The sequence below is a fragment of the Vespula vulgaris genome, chromosome 5 (assembly GCF_905475345.1).
Source record: "Vespula vulgaris chromosome 5, iyVesVulg1.1, whole genome shotgun sequence".
Classification (NCBI taxonomy): Eukaryota; Metazoa; Arthropoda; class Insecta; order Hymenoptera; family Vespidae; genus Vespula; species Vespula vulgaris.
This window is the reverse complement of record NC_066590.1, coordinates 3,647,501-3,665,000: the sequence shown is the minus strand read 5'-3', so window position 1 is coordinate 3,665,000 and position 17,500 is coordinate 3,647,501. Positions and strand designations below refer to the sequence as shown.

Here is a 17,500-nt window from a genome sequence, read left to right as displayed (position 1 = left end):
TCTTCGCGACTCTCGACTTCTTCCGGATCGATAGATCCTTCTAAAATCTTCACGATTCATTAATGACGACTTTCTCGATCCGTAATTAATTCTACTTCGATAGATGATAGATGTAACGATCTATCTATCTATATATCTATATATATATATTTCTCTTCATATTACGATCAACGAATAATCTCATAATCATTTTTCGTTCAACTCAAAAATACACACAGTATGTGTATATATATATATATATATCGTCAATATATGTGTCACACGTATCCGCCCATGTATATATTTCGATCTAAATATATAATAATATACTTATATACGGAGTATGTAAGAAACGGTGTAACGAGATGTAGGTTATGGTCGTGAGCGCAAGAGACACGGAAAAAGAAAATGGAGGACGTCGGGTGTTACGTGGTGGAAATAAAGAAAAATCCTTCCAATCTTTCGTCCGTCGTCGTCGTCGTCGTCGCCATCGCCGTCGCCGTCATCGCTGTCTCTTTCTCTTTCTCTCTTTCTTTTTCTTTCTCTCTCTTTCACAAACACTCTTTTTCTGTACTCTCTCTCTCTTTCTCTTCCGTTCCTCTCTTCCCCCCCTCTCGCTCTCTCTCTCTCTCTCTCTCATTATTTTTGATTCTTTCTTAATGAAAATAAGAAAAAGAAAGACCGTGGAAATTCGGCAAAATTCGTTGAGGACGTTGCTGCGCAATACAAGAGACTCGCTCGAGTCGACGCTAACATGGAGTCGGCAATCTCTTCCCGACGGCAACGATCCGATCTCTCTTCTCTCTCTCTCTCTCTCTCTATCTCTCTCTCTTTCTCTCTCTCCCCTCTCTCTCTCTTAAGAGAGACGTCGATGCCTTTTCTATATTTTTTCCATTTCTTTTTCATAGCTTTTATCCTTCGCCATATGTAATACGTAATATATATATATATATATATACATCATGCATATACATATACATATATATATACACAGCTCTTATATATATACAATAGGTGTACATACGTACATATATCTCTATGTGTGTATATATATATATATTCTTTCTATCTCTCTATTCGTTATCCTTCGTCTCTCTCTTCCTCTCCCTCTCTCTCTCTCTCTCTCTCTCTCTCTCTCTCTTTCGAAGAGATCACGCGAATTCTTTTACAGGGCGACGGTGCGTTAACGCGGGCGTTGCCCGTAACGTAACTCGCTGAGGGCGAGCGAGAAAGAAAAGGAAATCGTAAGGTTCGATCGACTTCCGTTCGACTTTGACGATAAGATTAACATCCTTTTTTCAGTTCCTTTATATACGGTAGTATTATACAAAGTATATTGGAAGATCGATCCACGTAAGATCATCGTGTTGTACGCGTTATTAACATTACGATATTAGAGGAAATGACATTAATTGCATTTCATTATATTAATATATATATATATATATATATATATATATATATATATATATATATATATAACGAACGAATTACGAGGTTTCTTGTTTTTTTATCTTTCTCTCTCTCTCTCTTTTTTATGTATCTGTTAACAATGGAAATCATACTGGATAGTATTTATCATTCATTTCAATTCTGATCGAAATTCTAAATTGGAGATAATTGATTATTTCATAATTTTCCATTCATTTTTTTTTTCCATTCTGTCTCTTTTTTTTCGTTATAATAACAAGTATTAGTTGATAAATGATATGAGAGAAATTATTTAGAGATATCTAATAGAGAAGAAGAAAAAATGAAAAGAATAATTGATCATTTAGTTGCATTAGTATTAAAATATTTTGTCTGTAATCTGTCGAGACAAAAGATCAGTGATTATCGGTCGAAGTCACATGCCTATCGTTTTGAAATATTTCAAACTTGGGTTTGAATTATCAATGAAAATGATTTTCTTGTAATAACGGGCACGAAGAAAGAAAGTATATTCCCATAATAGACAAAAAGAAAAATTTATGTAATTTAAAAATTGGAATTTAAGAGTAGTGAATGGAAGATGAAAGAAAAAAATGTATGCATATATATATATAACACATATATTAATATGTTAAATGACGGATCACTTTCATAATTACCTCATATCTTTTCGTTATCACAAAAAAAGAAAAAAAAATCAGGGGAGTAAAAAAATGATTTTATATAATCGATCATATGTAGATATATAACAGAAAAATAGTGAAGTCATAACGTGCCTAGAGAAAACACATGCAATCAAATTGAACGTAACAATATATATATATATATATATATATATATATATATATATATATAATCAATCATTAGGTGAACTAATCGACAAATCTAAATTAACAAAGAGATAGATATATACGTATATATGTATGTATCGTCATTAAATCGTCCGTCGTTTCATTTATCGATCATTTTTCTTGAAAATAAAGATTTATCTCACCGAGAATCAAGTCATTCGTAATCTCTTTGAACGAACGAATCTAGAAAGAGCCGAAACCTTCCTTTGAATGGTCGACGGTCATTCAACCGTACTAATTATTCTCCACCAAATATTTGGCCGTTTAATGGATCGAGAAACCACTGAGGAAATAGCGATGCATTCTAATTCTAGTCTCGAAATCTTTTTGAGAGACAGGATTTAGATCGGCAGAAAATTTTTGCTTAACCGATTTTCGATCGATTTTTTCATTGAAGAAAAAAAAAGAAAAGAAAAAGAAAAAATTTGTCGACTATTATCGAAAAACGAAACGTATAAAACGTATAACGCGCGATAATAAAAAAAAAATCGCGATCGATAGAATCGCATTTAAGAAGAAAAAAGAGAAAATCGAGGGATCTCGTATTCATTTTTTCTCGATGATCTTTAAGGATAAAACTAATTGATCATCCTTACGACACGTGAAATATTTTCGAATTACGAATCTACCTATCTACCTACGTATATCACAATGAAGGAACGACTGATATGTTGTTCTCTTGGTATATTAGATTTATGACGACTTATGTAACGTCACGTATAGAATCGCTTGTTATATACTTGCCTGGACGAATGATAAGACGCCATTTTTTCTTCCATCTTTAAATTAATAAGTAAATTGTAATAGAAATAGGAGATGAGAGAACTTGTAATGAACTTTTAATATAAATATTAGAAGAGTTTTATTAATATGTACACATACATAAATACATATGTATATATATATGTATGTATGTATATGTATATATTATATTCGCACTTCTGTTATTTTGTTACGTCGTAGCTAATAATGATAGCTTCGTTGCATATTTAACAATCGATTCAAACCAAATGAATATACATATATTTCTTTTATCGTATAGACGATCCATACGATCGATAAACGCTTGGATTTTCCGAGATCCTGCATTGAGAAAATTCTATGGATATGAATGATAATCAATTTTAATTCGACGTACGTGTAAGAAGATAATATCTATTCGTCGTAATACAACTGTCCATAGGTAGATAGATAGATAAATAGATAAATAAATAAATAAGTTGATAGATAGATAGATAGTAGATAGATCAAACAAAATAAATTTCTTCTCTTTTGGAAATTGGTTGAGCACCGCTCTTTCGTCTAACAATAAAAGAAGGACCGCCAGTTTTTGTAGGAATCGATTGTCCGTGTAGAGGAGAGTGCATGTGTGTATGTGTGTGTATACGAATACGTAGCGGTCCAAAGGAAAGGGGTCCCAAAAGGAAAGAAAAAGACTCTTCTTGATCCGTCGTTTCTTCTTTTCTTCGTAAGAATAAAAGAGGAACAAAGAAGAAAAGAAAGAGAGAAAAAGAGAAAGAGAAAGAGAGACAGACAACAGACAGACAGACAGACAAACAATAAATATCTCTTGCAAGATTTTATCTTTGATAAACGTGTTATCATTTTTAATAAATATTCTCATATATCTTTCTCTCTCTCTCTCTCTCTCTCTCTCCCTCCCTCCTTTCATTTTATGAAAAAGGATACGATTTAATTAAGCTGTAGAACAAATCATCGTAAAGCTATCGAGTTTCTTGGTGAAATTTACTACTGAAATTATGTTTACAACAATCATAAGAAAGAAAAAGAGAGATAGAGAGAGGAGAAAGAAAGAGAAAAAGAGAAAGAGACAGTTAACATTAATTAATTAAAACAATCGTGAAAAATGTCCTAGGGGTATGTTATATTTTTCAAATTTTCCTTTGGCCTCGTTCAGTCGACGTTAACAAATCGTATAACGCCCTGGAAATGTTATAGGATTATTTAATCGATATGACCGGCTACGGCGGCGCAGACCGGCCGCAACTCAGTTAGGTGAAAATCGAAGTACGGCGTCCGTCGACTACTCTCATTCGTTTCTAGAAATTTTTTTTCTTTTCTTTTCTTTTCTTTTCTCTTCATTTCATTTCTTTTCTCATTTCTTTCAATCTTCTCCTTATATCCTTATTTATTTTCTCCTTTTGGATGTATTCACCATCGAACGTATATACCTATGTATTTTGACAGACTTTCCGCCCCTACCATTTAGATTGCATATATATAAAAGAAAGGGAAAGGGAAGGAAAAATAATAGAGTATTTAATTAAATTATAATATTGAATAACACAAACAAATTATTCTTTGTTAGGTATATCTGTTTTATTTATTGGTGATAGAACCGTGATAGTGATTTAAACATGAGTAATAATATAAAATAAATTGAAACAGAGAAAACGAGAGAGAGAGAGAGAGAGAGAGAGAGAGAGAGAGAAAGGGAGAGAATCCTCAGTAATGGTCATTCGTGACCGCGATGGCGGTAAATATGTTAATCGAATGAAATATTCCAAACAAAATCAATTTTTAATCGAATGTACGATGAAATTATTTACGATAGAAATTCATTCATGCAAATATCGTTTATTTAATCGTCGACCTGAAAGATTTTTTACGAATATACGAAAGTTTAGATTTCTTTAAATTTTTTACCCGGACAATTAATATTTACCAGTACGATATTTTCTCGTTAGAAAAAAAAAAAAAACAGAAAAGAAGAGAGGGAAGATCGATGGGGAGAGGGAGGGGGTGAAGAGGAAAGGGGAGAAACAAAGATATAGGTAGTATCTACCTCTAAAAAATTAATTGCCTTCGATCTATCGCGATTAACTGTGACGTTTGACAGACATCGACGATGTTTAAATATTCAATCGATTATTGTCATTAACACAATCATACAATTGCGTTTTATTAAAAAATCATTGATTTATGATCGTTCTTATCGCGTTGATTTTATTTATAACAAAAAATACGTGTATGGTCTGACGAAAGAAAAAAGATAGAGACAGAAGGACAGAAGGACGAACGGAAAGAGAAAAAAAAAGAAAGAAAAGGTGTTACGGAACGATAAAATTTCCGCATATTTTATCTCTCTCTCTCTCTCTCTCTCTCTCTCTCTCTCTCTCTCTCTCTCTATCTATCTATCTTTCTCGTATTTTCTCTAGTTCTATCTCTATCTCTGTCTCGTTCGTTCGTTCGTTCGTTCGTTCTACTAGATTCTATCCTCGTCGTCTATCTTCGTCGAAGGATGAGATGGGTAGCGTTAAAGACGAAGAGACGAAAGATAGGGGACGGAATTTTCACGCTGGAGATGCTCGCGGCGTTTTCACGTCGGAAGTAACTTGCTTGGAAGGAGAGAGAGAGAGAGAGAAAGAGAAAGAGAGAAAGGCAAAGTTCTCCGGGCAGTTTAACGCGACGGCGTCGAGTCTCGTTCGTTGCTGGCTTAAGTGGGTCACCGTATACCGTGGAAAAAGCTTAAGGCGATCTCCATGGCCGTTCTCATCGTTCCGTTGAGAAAGAAAGAAAGAAAGAAAGGGATATAAAGATAGAAATAGAGATAGAGAAAGAGAAGAGAAGAGAATTTCTTTCGTTTTGATCCGAGATGAGAAAAAAAATCATTCGCGAATTGTTATCGACGTGTTAATTTCATGTCACTTTCGATCGTTCTTCTTCAATATCTCATTCAATGATTTCATTTACGTTGTTCCGCGTTAAGCTTTAAATAAAGATTTCATTCTCGAAATCGTTCAGGAATTTAGGAATAACGATAGATCATACGGCCTTGATAAAGCTTATCCGACTCGGAAGATAACGCGACATAGGCACTCGCGAGATTACGAAGAAACAGTTCTCTCTCCAAACAACTAACTCGATCTTTTACATCGTACTGTAATACTTACTACTTCGTTCGTTCGTTCGTTCGTTCGTTCGTTCGTTCGTTCGTTCGTTCGTTCGTTCGTTCGTTCGTTCGTTCGTTCGTTCGTTCGTTCGTTCGTTCGTTCGTTCGTTGATAATCCAATAACTCTATATAACACGTGTATGTATATGATTTGTACAAACGCTGTTTACTTTTTTATCTAATACCATCTATTTATTTACTAGTATTCTCTTCGTCGATAAACTTGAATGATATGCACGAATTTTCCTATTTTTATACGTTTATGTATTTTTCATTTTTTCGAATCGATTTATTTCAACCGTTTCATCTCGTTATCCTTATCGCACGTGAAAATAATGAAAAAAAAATATTTGTGTGTATGTATATATATATATATATATATATATGTATCTGCATATAAATGAGGAGAGAAAGAGAGAGAGAGAGAGAGAAGATCGTAGTGAAAGATCTTCCTTTTTCGATCTTCCTGTTCCTCTTATAAAAGTGGAGGAGAAGCGGACAACAAAAATATGAGAAAAATCGTTGTCGTAGTCGTCTTCGTCTTCGTCGTCGTCGTCGTCGTCGTCGTTGAAGAATTTACAACGAATTGATGGAATTTATGTTTGTAGGCTTCACACTCTCTATACGAGAATAGCGAATAAGAGAGAAAAATTGTCGCTCGACGTGATTTCGTTTAACGATCGATTCCCCTTTGCGGGGAAATTCTCCTCTCGACTTGAAGTTTGAGAAAATTTAATTACCACTTTAGCAACTCTCTTCTACAAAATACAGATAGAGATAGAGAGAGATAGAGAGAGAGAGAGAGAGAGAGAGAGAGAGAGAGAGAGAGAGAGAGAGAGAGAGAGAGAGATTCGACTATGTTCGTGTATACGTAATAGGTACGTACTCTCGTTAACGCGAAATGTCTCGCCTCTCAAATATTATCCACGTTTTCGCGTGTTAAACCGTAACGATATATTAACTTGCTCGATAAAATGACATTTTATCGAAACGAACCACGAAACTCTCTTTACAACATCGAATTCATTATATATATACTTTTTGTTCCTTTCATTTACATTATGATCTTCTTAAACGATGAATTTATCGTAATTGATGATAATCATTCATTATTTCTCTCTCTCTCTCTCTCCCTCTCTGCTTTTCTCTCCCTCCCCCCCTCTCTCTCTCTTTTAGCTTAATGTGAATACCTTCGAGCCGATAGATTAAGCAGGTTAATTACGTTAGTTGTGTATTTTGCATCACCATATTTGCACAGCATTAACCATTCCGTATAGTATTATCGAATTTTCGCCTAAACGATTTATTCTTGACTTCGATCGATTTTTTTTCTTTCTTTTTTTTTTTTTCCTAATGATCAATCAAATGATTTCATTTCTTTCTCTTTTTTTATATATGTATATGTATATATATTTTTTCTTTTTCGCTTTTACCATCGGAGATCTTTCATTCTTTTTTTATTTTTACTATTATTTTTTTTTCGCCTTACGAACGCAAGTAAATACACGATTTTTTTACGCGACGTCGTGCGATTATAAAAAGATAACGAAAAATCCATAAGACTTTCAATGAATATATATTGAGAATATGCATTGAGAATTGAAATATATATAATATACTTTTTTTTTTTGGATGTCGTGTATCGACTTATAAAAGTGCGTTGTTGCGCCACTCCCAATGGTATTCCGTCGTTGTGCACGTCGATGATGTCGTTACGGTGCCTTCCTTTCATACAAGGAAGAAGCACTGGTCGAAGCGATGGACCGTGTCGAGATATCGATTCGTCCGATCGAATCTTTTAGAAATCGGCACACGTTTCTCTTCTTTTCCTTTTTCTTATCAAAGAGAAAGAAAAAGAGAGAGAGAGAGAGAGAGAGAGAGATCAAAGATGATAATAAAAAGATATGTACGAAAATGACTGCGATTGTATTTATTATACGTACATACGTAAATAGTTCAAAAGAAACAGAAAAGAGAGAGAGAGAGAAAGAGAGAGAGGAACAAAGAAAAAAAATGCAATGAGAAATTAATTAAAATCTCATGAAATATAAAATAAAGATTAGAAAGTATCGTAGAAATCGAGATGAGAGAGAGAGAGAGAGAGAGAGAAAGTAATCGAGCGATCAAGAAATATATTATTTGATTTATGATCGATTAGAAAGAAGAGAAGAAGTGAAAGGGTTAACGAAATCTTAGGGAAATATTCAGGATAATTTTCGCTCGATGAAAAAACGGAAAACTTTGAAAAATTTTTTGAACGTATGTACGTACATGTGTGTGTGTGTATGTGTGTGTGCAGGAAACAGCTCGGAAAGGTCAGAGGCGTATAAATGGTGATATGGGGGAACGGAAGAGCGTGAATTATTGATCGTACCTTATCCTCTCTCTCTCTCTCTCTCTCTCTCTCTCTTACACACACACCTCTCTCTCTCTCTCTCTCTCTCTAGTTTCCCTTCGTCCTGCGTTCGATCAGCCGCATTGGTGGATGCCGCAGGGTTCGATACGATCGATGGAACGAAGAAGAAGAAGAAGAAATTCGAGAAATTAGATAATACTTCTCTCTTTTTCTTTTTCTATCTATTTATCTATCTAACTTATCTATCTATATGTTTTACTATCACCTATGCATACTTTCATGTACACATATTCATATTATTTCATTTTATGACAAAACACTATTTCGTACTTACATTATATCCGAAGAAAAAACCTTCGTCCTTTCTTTTTCTTTTTTCTCTCTTTCGCTCTCTCTCTCTCTCTCTCTCTCTCTCTCTCTCTCTCTCTTTCTCTCTCTCTCTCTCTCTCTCTTTTTACTACCTTCCATCTCTGAATCGAGCCTTTTCGAACGGGATTTTTCGAAGGTACCTACGTACGTACATACATACATATATATATGCATATAGACATACATATATATATATATATATGAGAAAAAAAATTTTCGTATTTTGCGCTACCTTCTTCCTTTCCTTTTTTCCTTTTGCCAAGGTAAAACAAAACGAGTCGGAATATAAAATGAAGTGAAAAATAAGGGGAGACGACGAGTGAGAAAGGTTGTAATGATAAACGTGTGCGTGCATGCATTGTGTGTGTGTGTGAATAGGTCAGACAGAGAGAGACTTACATATATACTTATTATATATAATATATATTATATATATTATCTTATATATATATATATATATATATATATATATATACATATATAAATCATAAAATGTAGTTGTACGTATAATTTTTAAGAAAAAAAAAATGGAGGTACCGTGATAAAATGTGATATATTTTCCTGTATGATAAAAGAATAGCAAAGATAAAAAAAATGATCAATCGTCGATTTTTGTTACAATAATTCTTATCTTATAAACTGTTTTGCATTCTATTCACGTGATGCTAATTTGCCACACGAAATATATATTCAACGTCACGTTAGCTATTTTTATAATTAATTATGTAGAATTTTTTTTCTTTCTTCCACTCTGTGTGTGTGTGTGTGTGTATCTTTTTTTTCTCCCATTACACAATTAGGATTAGATAATCTATCAGAACGTAAGCAATCCGTATCAAAGCGATTGGATACGCTAATGCAACGATTGGGATTAATCCGATCGAATTTATCGGCCGAATCTAATTTGATTTTCATATTATCGATCATATTCGTGGAAAAGGAAAGAAAAAGAAAAAACAAAGAATTCTAAGATTCCTAAGTGATCAAGAAAAACTTACTAATATATACATACATCATTATGATTAATCAAGAAATCTCAATTGCATTTATTTTCCCATAGGACGAACTCTTTCTTATATCTCTCTCCGATCCTATCTAAACTTATTAACCTCATAATTGACATCGTTTGATATATATATATATATATATATATATATATATATAATCTGTGAAAATTGTCGTTAATAACGATACTCGAATGATTTATATTATAAAATAAAATTTACTCAACGAAAACATCTAAATTTTAACAAATAATAGTGGACGAGTAAATAGAAGAAACACATACACACACACACATACATACATACATACATCACACACAAGAGTATAATTAATAAATAGGATTAAATTGTTATTTAAATGAATGTGTGATTTACAACGAATCGACACTATAATATTAAGCCGTAGACTAGATCGTAAAATCGATAAATGTTGAAGAGGAGGGTGAGAGAGAGGGGAGAGAGAGGGAAAAAAAGAAAGAAAGAAAGAAAGAAAGGAAGGAAGAAAGAGAATGGTCGTTATGAAATCATGAGACGAATGGAACGAAGAGGGAGAATAGAGGGGTGGGAGAGGGAAGAAGAGGGGTAAAACCGAAGAGAGGATGTATATATACGCGGGGCAGCACTTTATACCGAAGTGCAACGCCCCGTTATAATCTCCTTCGTGATGCATGCGAGCCGCATCGCGAAACGAGCAACTACTACACTACTACTACTCTACTACTATTACTATACTACTACTACTATTCTCGTCTGGCTCCTTTTGTATCGCCTTTTTCCACACATCCGCAAGTTTTTGTCTTATACCTTCGACAGATACTAATTCTTCCTTCCTTTCTTCGTATTTATCTATTTTTTTTTATCTTTTTTTTTTAACTTTAAAAAACATTTTCCTCGATGAAAGAAGAAAAAAAATATCTTTCTTTTTATTGTATTTTTTTTTTGGCTTTTTTATGAGGTTCGATCGATTTATATTTTTATATATTTACTATTTATAGAGATACTTTACAGGAGCATGCAGAGTGAAGTATTTTTATCGTAATATCTGATGATGTGTGTGTCTGTGTGTTTGTTTGTGTAAAAATATTTTGATAAAGTAAAAATTGTGCATATAGATATATAAAATATAAATTAATAGATATAAAAAGAATTCGGATGAAAAAGATCTAAAAATAATTTAAAAAGGGGTTCTGCTTCTCTCTCTCTCTCTCTCTCTCTCTCTCTCTCTCTCTCTCTCTCTCTCTCTCTCTCTCTCTCTCTCTCTCACTCTTTCTCTCATTCTCAAACGTTATTATCTTCGTGTCTAAAAGTAGGTATAACTTAGTAATAATTTTGTTAGGTGACCGAGAAAAATAATAATAATAATCTACCTTTTGCATAAGGATTTCGTTTCGCGGCTATTACACGTGTATTAACGTTAGGACATTAACCATGTGTGATACTAATTCTAGCATATTAAAGTATAAAATATAATTCATACATATCTTAGAAAAAAAAAAAAAAAGAAAATAAAGGGAGAGAAAACAGAATGATTAAAATTGAAGATAGTAATAGAAAATAAAAATTGGTAAATAAAAGTTTTTTATTTCGATCATTTCGATCGAGTCGTATTAAATCTGGTATGTTAAACAGGAACGTATAAGTTGGAAAATCGAAGTGCTTCGTGAGCATACTTTCTCGACTAACAATAAAATTTCTTCATAATATTTCTGATGATTATTATCCTCACGATATCTACATAAATAGTTATTCGTAATTCGTAATGCCGGAAACGTGATCTGTAATATGTTCACGATCGTGTAAATGTGTATTTCCTTTTCAAGAGGTATATCTTTTTGAAAGTCCACCCTTTACGAGCATCATCGTGATTTATGCCCATCGAAAACTTAATACCATCGTATATACACAAATACATATATATATATATATATATATATATATAATACATCTATATAAATACGTACATACCTATTACGTGTGTACGTATTCAGGTATGATGCAGTATGTTTACGTGACTCCATCCCTTCAGTACCTTTTCCAAATTCCGCTTGCACGTCGTAAACGTCAACGAATATGTATATCGGTATTAATCATCGCAACTAGAAGGAGAAGCGCATTAATCATGTTTTCACTATGTCGCATTCCTGCGACCTTGTCCGGTGACTGAAACCTTAGACGGGTACGTAGATAGATACGTACGTACATACATACATACATCTATACGATCGAATGATCATCGGAACACGTTAGCAAGCGGCAGGTGTGAAACTATCCTCGTGCGTATCGTTGAAATATTATTATAACCTGAAAGATAACGATAATCCATTTTTATATCATTTTGATTATCGGTTTTTTTTTTTTTTTTGTTTAAATTATGCTGACGATATGACGAATGCTTTTTTTGTCATCTTAGATTATTTTATATTCAGGAAACTAGATCCGATTGAATGAATTATGACCATTGAAATTATTATTGGATACGTGGAATAATTAATTTTATCCTGATACATATATATGTATATATATATATATATTATATACACATATATACATACATACACGTAAAAGATAATATCTCGATATTGTTCATTAATATTTCATTGACAATGTAATCTCCATCGACGTTATCAATGAGATTTTTTTTTTTAATTCTTTCCAGATAAAACCATTCGTCTTTGAAAGCCAATAAACATTCGTCGAGAATTTTTTTCGATAAATCTATGTACGATCGAATTCTAGCTAATCATCGAAATTTTTTCGATTATACGTCCAATTATTTTTCTTCCTTTTTTTTTTCTTCTATGCATGTACGCACATCATCTCACTCAAAACGATCGTTTTATCGATTCTGAAATGCTTCATCAACGTGTATATATCTACGGTCGCGAAGCGGAAAGCGCATAACGAATTATTGTGGATACAACATGTATGTATATATGTATATATGTGTATACATTGGAATATTTTATATATGTATGTATATGTTACATACGTGGCGTACTTTCGTTGCGTGACGAGGAAGCCTCGTTATGGCGAGAGCAACGCTTTGAAAGATAACATTTTGCCCTGACTGACGAGTAAGCAGAATATCCGTGCCATGTTTGCGACGATCCCCGCGTGTCAGGAAAGAACCTTCTTTTGCTGCGAACTTCACAAATTTTCTTAGACCATACTTTCCTTGGTAAATGTCGTCAAACCTTATTTTCCTAACTGTTTTTCTTTCTCTTTCTATATACCACTTATGTCTCTCTGTCTCTCTCTCTCTCTCTCTCTATATATATATATATATATATATATATATATTATATAATGGTATATATATACAAAAATATATATATAAAAAAATAAGGATGAAAATGTACACAGTAGATGATTAAGTATTTTATATATATATAAGTATAATATATATATATATATATATATATATATATATATTATACTTGACCATCTACTGTGTATATTTTCATCCTTATTTTTATACTTTTTAAAATATCCAATCTTAAGTATTACATTCGAGTTCAAACTCAAACCATTAAAGTGAGAAGGCAAAAGCGAAAGAGAGAAAGAGATCAGATTCATTAAATGAGTTCAACGTTGCCAACTGGATTTTGGTTAGTTTCCAAAACAGCAAACGATAAACGATTTTATACGAAAATCCTTTTTAACAAAACTATCGAGAAATCATTATTCATAATAGAAAGATCTCGTTAAGTCCTCGTTATCGTCCATAGATCTATCATTGAATTCGTTCTTTCAATGCTTTCTTAACTTACCGATCTAAATCAGATTTAATGATAATTTAATTTATGCTTCATGTTTAAAGAAAAAATTACGTCACGTTGCGTATTATATATATATATATATATATATATATATACGTGTTTATAAATATTTAATATACGAATTTAATGACAATTCATTTTTTTCTACAATTATAAATACAATAATAATAATATCTTTTTGGATTTACAAACGTGACGAATTGCGAAAAGTTAGGAATAAATGACGATTATTAAAACGCAGTATGATGATCTTTCGAATATATATATATATATTGAGTTGCATTAGGGGTATGCGTTGAGTTTGATAATTAACGATGTTTCGAAAGCACTCTCATTCTTTTTTCTTTTCTTTTTCTTTTTTTCTTTCTTTCTTTTTTTTTTTAATGTTCCTAGACTGCAGACAGACGTCGACTTCGGTGCGATGATCCGAGGCAGACATCGACGATGGCTTCCATTCATGCCACGTTTGCACGTAAGGCTTCCTTTCCATGTCTATAAAACAAAGAGCCTCTCCTACGAGGTCTCTCGACGTGGCGTTTTGTTTAAAAATAGACGCTTCTTGATTCGCACTATCGCGCTCAAGCTTTCATGATGCTTCTTTAATGATGTATTTACCAAAGAGAGACAGAGACAGAGAAAGAGAGAGAGCGAAAGAGAGAGAGAGAGAGAGAGGGAGAGAGAGCGAGAGAGAGAAAGATAGATAGATAACACTTTGATTACATTGATCGCAATCTCGTCCCAAAAAAAAATGTATTTACGTTGGAAAAATAATGTGTAAGTACTTACAACCTCGTATAAAATGTAACGATGAATCGATGAAATGAAAGTGAAAAGTGTGAAATTAAAATGGAGATAGGAAGGGTGATGGTAATGGGTGAGTGGGAGGGATAGAACGGAGGAAAGGAAAGAAACGAAAAGAATTTCTTCCTTTGTTTTTTTTTTTTATTCTTCGTACAAATTTTTCGAATGTTTCAGACTGGATCAAATTTTTCTCTTAGACTATTAAAGTCGCTCGTTAAAAGTCTCCGTATAATAATACCGTAATAGTCATTCGTTGTTTTGCTATTTCCTACTCTAATGAAACGCGGAATAGTTGCCTTCGGTAAATACTTTTTATATAAGAAGTTTGTACGAGAAAAGAGAACGAAATCGAGCATCCATAGGTACGACTAACACGAGAGAAACTTTCGTTCAATTGTATTCCTCGTGTCACCTTTGTTTCCCTCCTATTACTACTACTACTGCCAGTACTATCCCCTTCCTCTTCCCTTTACCCTCCACCAACCCTCTTCTCTCTCTCTCTTTTTCTTTCTCTGTCCCTCTTTCCCCCCTCTCTTTCTCTCTCTTACGCTATTATCGATTCCTTGTTTACGAACAGTCCGTTTCAGCGCAGGACAACAAAGGCGCGTTCAATGCTAAAAGCGTTAACTGCATATGGTCTAACAACTTGTTTTGCAATGATCCAGTCAATATATATATATATATATATATATATATATATATATTGCGCTTATATGTTCAATACTGTATGTATGTATGTATATATTGTTTAGTTGAATCGTTTAATTTCTCTTTCGTTTCATTATTCTACGATAAAAATACAAATTTTTCTCAGGACAATCCAAATTAAAATGAAAAATACGACTATAAAAACGGAACGCATCGCGTTTATCTAATCATTTAACTAGATCAAAGAAGGCTAGATCTATGACACAGGGGGAAGGAACGCTCCGCACGAATCGTTGACCTTTAACCGAGATATGAAAAAATTTGTATTTGTTTGTTATGTTTCACACCGAATGACGTCGTAAATGTCGAATGTAATTCATTATTTTTTCTTTTCTTTTATTCTGTTTTCTATGGACAATTAATTTTATATGAGGAAGATGATCGAAGAAAGATAAAGAAAAAGAATACTCATCCTCGAAAAAGAGAAGAAAAAAGAAAAGGAACAAAGTTAATACGAATCGTTCGAATCGATAATATTACCACAATCCACTCATCTATATTTCTTATTAATATTTTCACGATAAAATTGATTAGAATTGATCGGCAAACGCGTTAATAAGAATTCTTTCTCTATGAATACACTTATACGTATACCCATGTATTACCCATGTATGTATATATGTATTTATGTACATTAAGTATTACCATTGATGGTAGCCATTAAAATATCTTCGAGCGACGTTATCGAAGTGCATACATATATGTATGTATGTATCTAGGTATTGTGAGATTCTCGTTTTAAGAGAGAAAACAAATCGAACTTGTTCCAACTGATTTTTAAACTGTTATTTCCATCGAGTAAAGAGAAACGTGAAAAGGATGGATGCCTTGTCGTCGAAAGTTCGAAATTCAAGATGGACTAGAATTTCTACTTTTTTTCTTTTTTCTTTCTTTTTTTTTTTATTTATTTTCTTTTTCACCTGCTGGAAATTCCTAGCCTTTACTTGGAGGGTGTAAAGCTAACCTGAATACGCCTAAGCTTCTATTTCCAGGTTCTCTCTCTCTCTCTCTCTCTCTCACACTCTCTCCCCGATATGCTTCTACTCACGGATATGACTCGCATGTATGTCTCTTTGTGTATATGTGGTTTGCTGCTACGTGTACATAGACACATCGTACCTATACACGTTTAGTCGTTTACACACGTTCCACGAGTTCCGGCGCCATCGTCTGTGTGCAGCTCGATATTTTAAGTTCCACGAGCGCGCTGCCCCGAAATCGTATACGGACGTACATCGTGAAAGGTTCGTTTCGAAAATTGTATTTATTCGGTAGTTCGAAACCTCGAAGAGTCTGTAACCTCTATTTCTAGTTCTATCACGGAGAAAGGACCTCGTTAAAATTCATCCGGTTTTTGTTCGTTCGTATAATTCGTATAATTCTTCTATAAGTTCTTCTATAAGTTCTTATAATTCTTTTATAAGTAATACTTATCGATCTGTAATATCCGGTCACGTATCCTCTTCTACTTACGATTAATCGAAGGAAAATTAATTATCGACGATCAATACGAAATATGATTGATTGATTATCACAACGATTGCAACGAATGGATGATTCTTTTTTTTTTTACGAAATTTGTTAAATCGGATATTATATATAAGATGGGTACCAAATGTTCCTATCGTGAGTTAAAGAATTAATTATTTTTCGAATCTTATAGGACTTTTTTTTTCTCATTCTGATCATAGAATTGCAAGCTTTAGGAATTTTATTACTATCTGAAAAAATCAAGTTGGTTGTATATATTTATAGTTAAAAAGTAATTGATTTACGAGTTGATCGTAAAAAAAAAGAAGAAGAAGAAGAATAAAAGGAAAGAAAATTGACCGAAAAATTTGTGTCTATGTGAAGAAAAGATAAGGAAAAAGAAGAGAAAAAAGAAAAAGGAGGAGGAGGAGGAGGAGGAGACAAAAAATGTTGAGCTTGTTACCCACCGACTTTGTAGATTTGTTTGCGATACGAGATTCGGCTAGATTTTCAAAATCAAGCTTTTGCCTCTGCCAGATGCGAAAGATCAAAGCGTTCGACAACATCCAGCTTTTGGTCGTGTTGAAGTATTACTGGAAGGCGTAGGTACGTGGTAACGCTCTCGGACGAAAATTCGCGAATAAAACACGAATCGACAGTGATAGCGAGAGGAAGCACTCTGAAAACGCGTTGGTACAAAAGCGAAACTGTGGCAAATCGTTCCTGTCTGCTTGGATTTCCTTTTTATTTCCCACACACGTCTGTGTATATATATGTATACCTATCTTTTCTCACACGTATAAAAGTCAAAACATACATTATAAAACATCGCTCACGTT

General features: G+C 33.2%; 1 protein-coding gene across 7 annotated transcripts in view; it reads left to right on the top strand.

The window, feature by feature from the left end:
• The window catches only part of LOC127063903 (titin homolog), a 64,722-nt gene that overhangs the window by 2,493 nt on the left and 44,729 nt on the right, over positions 1–17,500 (top strand). Inside the window, exon 3 of one of the 7 annotated variants that reach the window (XM_050994202.1) lies at positions 14,076–14,154. The exons of the other annotated variants lie outside the window; for them this stretch is intronic. The gene's annotated coding sequence lies outside the window, so the exon portion shown is untranslated. The remainder of the gene's footprint in view (positions 1–14,075; positions 14,155–17,500) is intronic. 7 annotated transcript variants of the gene reach the window in all.